The sequence below is a fragment of the Nomascus leucogenys genome, chromosome 4, assembly GCF_006542625.1.
Source record: "Nomascus leucogenys isolate Asia chromosome 4, Asia_NLE_v1, whole genome shotgun sequence".
NCBI classification, from domain to species: domain Eukaryota; kingdom Metazoa; phylum Chordata; class Mammalia; order Primates; family Hylobatidae; genus Nomascus; species Nomascus leucogenys.
Window position 1 is genome coordinate 57,668,628 of NC_044384.1, and position 7,807 is coordinate 57,676,434.

Consider the following 7,807-nt stretch of genomic DNA (forward strand, 5'->3'; position numbering starts at 1 on the left):
TTGGTTCCCGCTCTTGGCTACTGTGAATAATGCTGCAATGAACGAGGGAATGCAGTTACCTTTATAAGGTGGTGATTTCATTTCCTTTGGTCAAAAGGTACAAAGCTGCAATTATGTAGGATAAATAAGTGAAAGAGATCTGATGTACAACATGAGGATTATAATTAATAATATTGTATTATATACTGGTAATTTGCCAAAAGAGTAGATTTTGGCTGGGCATGAAGGCACATGCTTATAGTGATGGCTACTCAGGAGGCTAAAGAGCGACGCTCGAGCCCAGGAGTTCAAGGTTACAGTGAGCTATGATTGTGCCACTGCACTCCAGCCTGGGTGACAGAGCAAGACCCCATCTCAAAACAAAAAAATTAAATCAAGAGTTTGCTTAGTACATTCAGAGTGTCCACATGATCAATATTATGCAGACATCAAAAATGATCATTATGAAGGCAATGTATAAACATAGGATATAGGTGGGAGGAATGGATAATATTCAGTATGTTACAATGAGCTTGCCACAATGCCAAATAAATGTGTCTTTATTTGTGGACCAAAACTAGAAAATATGAAAATATATAAATACTTTTCTCATATGAAGATGGTAGTATTATGGGTTTTTTACATTTTCTTCAGACTTTTTTTTCACCTCGTTGCTGTCAGTGTGCCTTTTCAAACTTTTTTAGCATTCTTTTTATATCCAGTTTTTCCATTTAAGAAGTCTCTAAGGCTGTGGTAGTTTCATTAGTGGAGACATCCTTCCTATGTAAATCCAAGTATCTCAGAAGGCAAGAGGATGGGAGGAGAAGTTGTCTTCCTTTTTAAACACCCACCAATAGTCTAGAGTGCTTTCACATGGAAGGGGTGCTAATTAGTAATTTCTCACATTTGCTAATGAATAAGTCACCTCGGGGACAATTGCTAGAGGTGTAGAACACAGGTCACATGTGGGGCCCAGAAGTGAATTATTGGCTTGGAATGGAAGCTGTGAAAGTTGAAGATGTTAAACAGCTACTTGGACCATTTGCCTCAAATTCTGATCACCCATCTTGTCAGCAAAGGCCACAGCTCGCTGAGGGTACTGTGGTTTCACCAGGTTTCCTCATTATTTGGAAAAGACCTGAGCTTGCCCTTGCTAAGTTGAACTATTTCACTTGGCCTTATTTTTCTGGTTATTTTATTTCTTAAAACTTAGCACCAGCTGAGCTTGGTCGCTCACGCCTGTAATGCTAGCAACTTGAGAGACTAAAGCTGGCGGATAACTTGAGGCCAGGAGTTCAAGATCAGCCTAGGTGACACAGCAAGACCTCATCTCTAAATAAAAAAAAAGAAAAAAACAATTAGCCAGCTATGGTGGTGCGCACCTGTAATCCCAGCTGCTCTGGGGGCTGTAGCGAACCTGGAAAGTCAAGACTGCAGACCGCAGTGAGTAATGAGCACACCGTTGCACTCCAGCCTATGCAACACACCCAAAATCTAAAAAATAAATAAAATAAAAAACTTAGCACTTATTTTTATTATAGATAAAAACAAGAAAGCTTTATTGAGGTGCTTGGCAGAAACAGCACAGCCCAGAGGAAAAAATGGCCCTATTGGTTTCTACCACCCTGATCCTGAATCCCATGTGACACACAGGGTTAGTGTTCTCTCTTTATGGCTAACAAGTTTTGCTGACCTAGTCGTATTTAGGCAGGACAAGTAAGGCCTCAGGCTTAGGAAGCCAGATGCCTGGGGATTTGTAAGGGAGAGCCCCGGGAGCCTTCCCACGTTGCCCACCTGCACAGAGCTGTGTGCCCTTAATCAAGTCACTTCACTCACTGAATCCTTCTTTCTGCATTAACTGGAGGATGATTGACACCCAGCCTGTCTTCTTAATACCATCACCCATCCATTGACCAGACACTGTCTTGAGAATCAAATGAGATAGCAGAAAAGGTTTTTTTTAAAGCCTTTTACCTATGCTACAGAATAGTGTTAAATAAACCAAACACACACACACACACACACATTTAAGAGGAAGTGGAGGGCGTTTCAGGCATATTAACTGCCCCAGGGACTGACAATGAGAACATAAAGTCCCTATAAGCCAAGGTCCAGGGCTGTCCTGTGTTAGCAGAGCCCTTGAAAGAGCTACCACAGGTCCCAACCATCTATTTAAGAACAAAGGGGAAAACGCAACCCGGAAAACCAGAGAGAAGAGAAAAAATAAATAAATAAGAAACCAGGAGTACTGGTGCTTCTGAGGGCAGGCGGAAAGCACAGCCTTAGCCCTGGGGCTTTGATGACATCAGCACTGGCCAGAAAGGAGCTCAGAACATCTCCCTGCCCCTCCCACGGGTTCCAACCCCGCAGCTGCTCACCGCCAGCAGGGCCGGCACCTGAGTCACCCACTTGTCAACGCCCTGGGTTTCCCTTGGACTCCTCGCCCGCCGGGGCTGCCAGATGATGAGATCATAGCACTTGACAAAACCCTCCCTTTCAAAAGCACTTTTATCCAAATGATTTTTTAAAAAAAGAATGTAACAGGCATTATCTTACTAGCTGTCCCATCTTCGGCAAGGCCCACGGCCTGAATACATTAAGGTGTATTCAGGTTTGAATACATCTTATTTTTTAGCGCAGTCTTAGGTTCATAGCAAAATTGGGCAGAAAGTACGGAGCTCTCACAGACCCCTTGTTCCCCCAACACGCACAGCCCCACCCACTATCCGCATCCCCACATCCTGCACCAGAGTGCTACATTGGTTACAATCCAAAGTCCATAGTCCATATTAGGGCTCACCTTTGGTGTTGTACATCCTATGACATATTCAGTTTTCAAGGAGAGAAACAGGCAACAAGGGTTCAGAAATGCACACCCTCTCAGCAGAGCAAGGACTTCACTCTCCCCAACGAGGACAGCCTTCTCTCCATCCTTAGTGTGATGCTTTCCTTCTTCAACCATAAAGCAAGGGAACACTTGATAAGTATTAACGTGGGGAGAAAGTTTTTTCTAAAGCAGACTCATCTAAACTAATGCTTCTCAAACTTTTATTGAATACAAATCCCTTGAGAGTCTTGTTAAATCCAGATTTTGCTTGAATAGGTCTGGGACAGAGCCTGAGCTGCTCCAACAAGCTCCCAGAGGGTACCCACGCTGCAGGTGATCAGACCATATTTTGAGGAGCAAGGCTCTGTTTTAAAGGAGTGACCACAGGGAGTGGGAGCTTTCAAGTGAGTGGATTGGGCCAAATCATACCTCTGCCAATGGCTGAATCTAAAACAATGTGATGATCAAACCTACCTTGCAGGACTCAAGAGGGCAATGAATGCAAAGTTCAGTTCTGAGGTGGCACTCAATGACCTGAGCGTAACTACTGTTATTGTCCTTTTTGTTACTATTAGTATTATTATTATTTAGGCAGAGTCTCACTCTGTTGCCCAGGCTGGAGTGCAGTGGTATGATCTCAGCTCACTGCAGCCTCCACCTCCCAGGTTCCAGCAATTCTTATGCCTCAGCCTCCCCAGTGTCTGGGATTACAGGCATGTGCCACCACGCCCAGCTAATTTTTGTATTTTTAGTAGAGATGGGGTTTTGCCATGTTGGCCAGGCTGGTCTTGAACTCCTGACCTCAAGTGATCCACCCGCCTTGGCCTCCCAAAGTGCTGGTATTACAGGCATGAGCCACCACATCTGGCCTGTTACTATTATTATTATCACTATTCTTCACTCTTCTTCTTGTTTTTGTACTTGCCCAGGTGAGAGTACAGTGGCACAATCAAGGCTACTGAAGCCTCAACCTCCCAGGCTCAAGTGATCCTCCCACTTCAACCTCCTGAGGAGCTGGGACTACAGGTGTGTGCCACCATGCCTGGCTAGTTTTTTTAAATTTTTTATGGAGACAGGATCTCCCTATATTGCCCACTCTAGTCTCAAACTCCTGGCCTTAAGTGATCCTCCCACCTCAGCCTCCCAAAGTCCTGGGATTACAGGTGTGACCACCATGCCCAGCTTCATTATTCTTATATCTGATTTTGATCAGTTTTCCTTTACCCATCTTTGTCTCAAAAAGCATATTATCTACTTTTGGATAATTTTACATTAAATTTTACATTAATTTTACATAATCTTACAAAGAATACCTCATAAAACCAGATTAGCTTGTAAGGTCTAGGCTGTGAAATTTAAAAAAAAATAGATTAGCATATGAGTTCATTGAATCATGTAGACCAAAATTTTAAATACATCCAAAATCTTTTCTTTTACTCTGCTTTTGAGGAAAAGCAAAAGACAGGGTTCTCCTCCTGCCTCTGATCTCCTCCCTCAAGGCCCTGATCTGTACTTCAGCCTTTCCTGTCTGGCTTCACATGCATTCACTTCAGTAACTCATGTTAGATCTGGACAGAACCTTCAGAGCTCCCAGCCCATCTTCCTCATTTTAATAAGATATTTGAGGCCCAGGAAGATTAGATTATTTGCCCAAAGTGATAGTTATGTTTTTTGGAGCCAGGAAAAGTTATGTTTATATCAGTTTCTTTAAGAAAGGTTTGCACATAATAAAAGACAACCTTCATATACATGGGGGAGTGTGAGGGGAAGAATGATGTATAACTGCACACCCCTAAATCATGTGCAGATAGAAAGTCAACCTTCTAGATTAGTGGTTTCCAGAATGTGGGATTCCACAAGCCAGAAAAAAAGAAAGAACTTTTAGTTGAAGATTTTACCAACTTCTGGCTTTGTCAAGAGAGAAATTTTTTTTTGTAATTACAATTCACTAGACCATCATCCCATAAAAGAAAACCTAATAGCAAAAAGAGAGAGACAGTGAATGGGCATAATCCCAGAATAAAAGGCATTATTATCACTGTATCTTTATGAGAAGCTGAATTATATCTCCTTATTTTTCTCATTTTATTACAAACCAGCAATCAGAAGCAATTCCTTGTTCTTAACCTACTTTGCATTACATGTGCCTTTGAGAATCTGATGAAAGCAATGAATCTTTCCTCAGAAAAATGCACAGACCTACATACATACAAAATATTATCTCACACCAATCAGAATGATTATTAAAAAGTCAAAAAATAACAGACACTGGTGAGGTTGCAGAGAAAAGGGAACACTTATACACTGTTGGTGGGAGTGTAAATTAGTTCAGCCATTGTGGAAAACAGTATGGCAATTCCTGAAAGAGCAAAAAACAGAACTACCATTCAACCCAGTAATCCCATTATGGGGTATGTACCCAGAGGAACATAAACCATTCTACCATAAAGACACATGCATGCATATGTTCACTGCAGCACTATTCACAATAGCAAAGACATGGAATCAACCTAAATGCCCATCAATGACAGATTGGATAAAGGAAATGTGGTACATATACACCATGGAATACTATGCAGCCATAAAGAAGAACAAGATTATGTCCTTTGCACGGACATGAATGGAGTTGGAGGCCATTATCCTTAGCAAACTAATGTAGGAAGAGAAAAGCAAATACTGCATGTTCTGACTTGTAAGTGGAAGCCAAATGATGAGAACACATGAATATAAAGAGGGGAACAGCAGACACTGGGGCCTCTTTGAGGGTGGAGGGTGGGAGGAGGGAGAGGAGCAGAAAAAATAACTACTGGGTACTAGGCCTAGTACCCGAGTGACGAAATAATCTATGCAACGAACCCTCATGACATGAGTTTACCTATAAAACAAACCTGCACTGTACCCCTGAACCTAAAATAAAACTTTAAAAATGAAATGTAATAAAAATTTTACAAGTAAGTCCACACATTTGCAGGCCCAAGGTCAAGATCACCTGCTATTAGCTGATGACTTAGTCTCTGCCTGACTAGTGACTTCACCCTCTGGTCATCCTTAATGGTTCTGAGGTCCTGTGCAAGCTAGAAAAGACTCAGAATCTAGCTGAGCAACAGAGCAAGATCCCATCTCTGAAAAAAAAAAGTTAAAAATAAGAAAAATAAGCTAGGCATGAACCTGTGTCTCAACAACTCTGCAGGCTGAGATGAGGATAGATCACTTGAATCTAGGAGTTTCAGGTTTCAGTGAGCTATGATTGCGCCACTGTACTCCAGCCTGGGCGACAAAGCAGGACCTTGTCTCTAGGGGGAAAAAAGTAAAAAGACTCAGAAGATGGTCCCACATTCAGGGCCTGAAGCTCTCGGGATTAGTCTTCTGTAAAGTGGCATGAATCTTCATAAACGAGAATAAGAAGGAGCTTCTTCTCCTTTGCCCAGACCTTGACCATCAGTGATACTGCCAAATCCAAAAAGATCCTCCAAAGCCCCAAGCCCAGAAGCTCATCTGGGTTCAAGACCAAAAAGCTCCACCTGGTGGTGTCAGATCATGGGAATTCTGGGCAATAAGCCTGGGAAGAGGGAGGGGCTGCTGTGAAACCTGGCAAGGGAGACGGTTCATCGGATCTCACACAGTTCCTCTCCAGGCTCCGCCAAAGAGGCAGGAAAAGGTAGCCGAGATGAAAGTTGGCTCAGGTCCAGCTTAGTGAGCGATGATGTAAAAATGGGGTGGAAGGTACCTAAAAATCCTGGTCCAAAAAAAGCCTGGTGACATCCAGAAAATGATGAGTTGGCAGGTACACACAAACCATGATATATGTGCATGACAACATCATCACAGCTTGCTTCTGAGTAACAAGCAAAGATGTAAGATGCTTCTTGACTTTCAGCTGCCGGCAGACACTCAGGACAGCTCAGCAAGGCTTCTCAGCAGCATCTGTCTTAAGACAATCTCAGCCAGGAGAGGTGGCTCACCCCTGTAATCCCAGCATTTTGGGAGGCTGAGGCGGGCAGATCGCTTGAGCTCAGGAGTTTGAGACCAACCTGGGCAACATGGCAAAACCCCATCTCCACAAAAAAATACAAAAAAAAAAAAAAAAATTGGCCGGGGTGGTGGTGCATGCCTGTAGTCCCAACCACTTGGGGAGCTGAAGTGGGAAGATCACTTGAGCCCAGGAAGTCGAGGCCTCAGGGAGCCAAGATCACACCACTGCACCCCAGCCTGGGTGACAAAGTGAGACTGTCTCAGAAAAAAAAAAAAAAAAAAAAAAGACAATAAAGACAATCTCCATCTACGCCTACCTGTACCATCCAGCTACCCACCCCAGCTGTGGTTCCCAAGGTCATCATGCAGAACATAGGAAATCGTTCCACAATATCCCTCTGGAAGAGAGGCCAGAGAAAGAAGAAGGAAGATCTTCCTTGCCTTCAGTGCCTGTATATTAAAAAGAAGAAAATCAAATTTGCAACCTACCTATCCCTTCCTCATTCCCACCCCATAAAATACTGTAGAGTAGTTTATAGTATACCTTACTGTACATCTTAGCTGTGTTACAAATGGATGCAGTTGCTCTTTCCTTAAGTCTGTACCGATGCCTGGCTCTAATATCTACAGCATTTAGGAAGAATGGGGTAGGCTAAACAGATGTTATTAACAGGAACAGGTCTCCCTGGGTGCATTAACAACCCTTTTTTTGCAGACAAAAGCTGAGGAAAATCCTTAATAGTTTCAGGGCTGGGAAAAGGCAAATGATAGGGTGTTAGGGAAGTAGGGAATCCTTCAAGTCATTAAAACCAATTCTTTTCTCAAGAATGCCAAAAAAGGTGCTAATTTGCCATATTTAAATGTAGATGAATGGTAAATTCAGACATTTGGCAGTGGATTAGATAGCCATAGGTACCTGAAAATGGCCCCTTCAGCCCCACAGGGGTTTTAAGATTGTGGTAGTGCTTTATTTCTTAAACTGGGTGGTGAGGACCTGAGGATTTGTGTTCTTTTTGAGACACGGTCTCA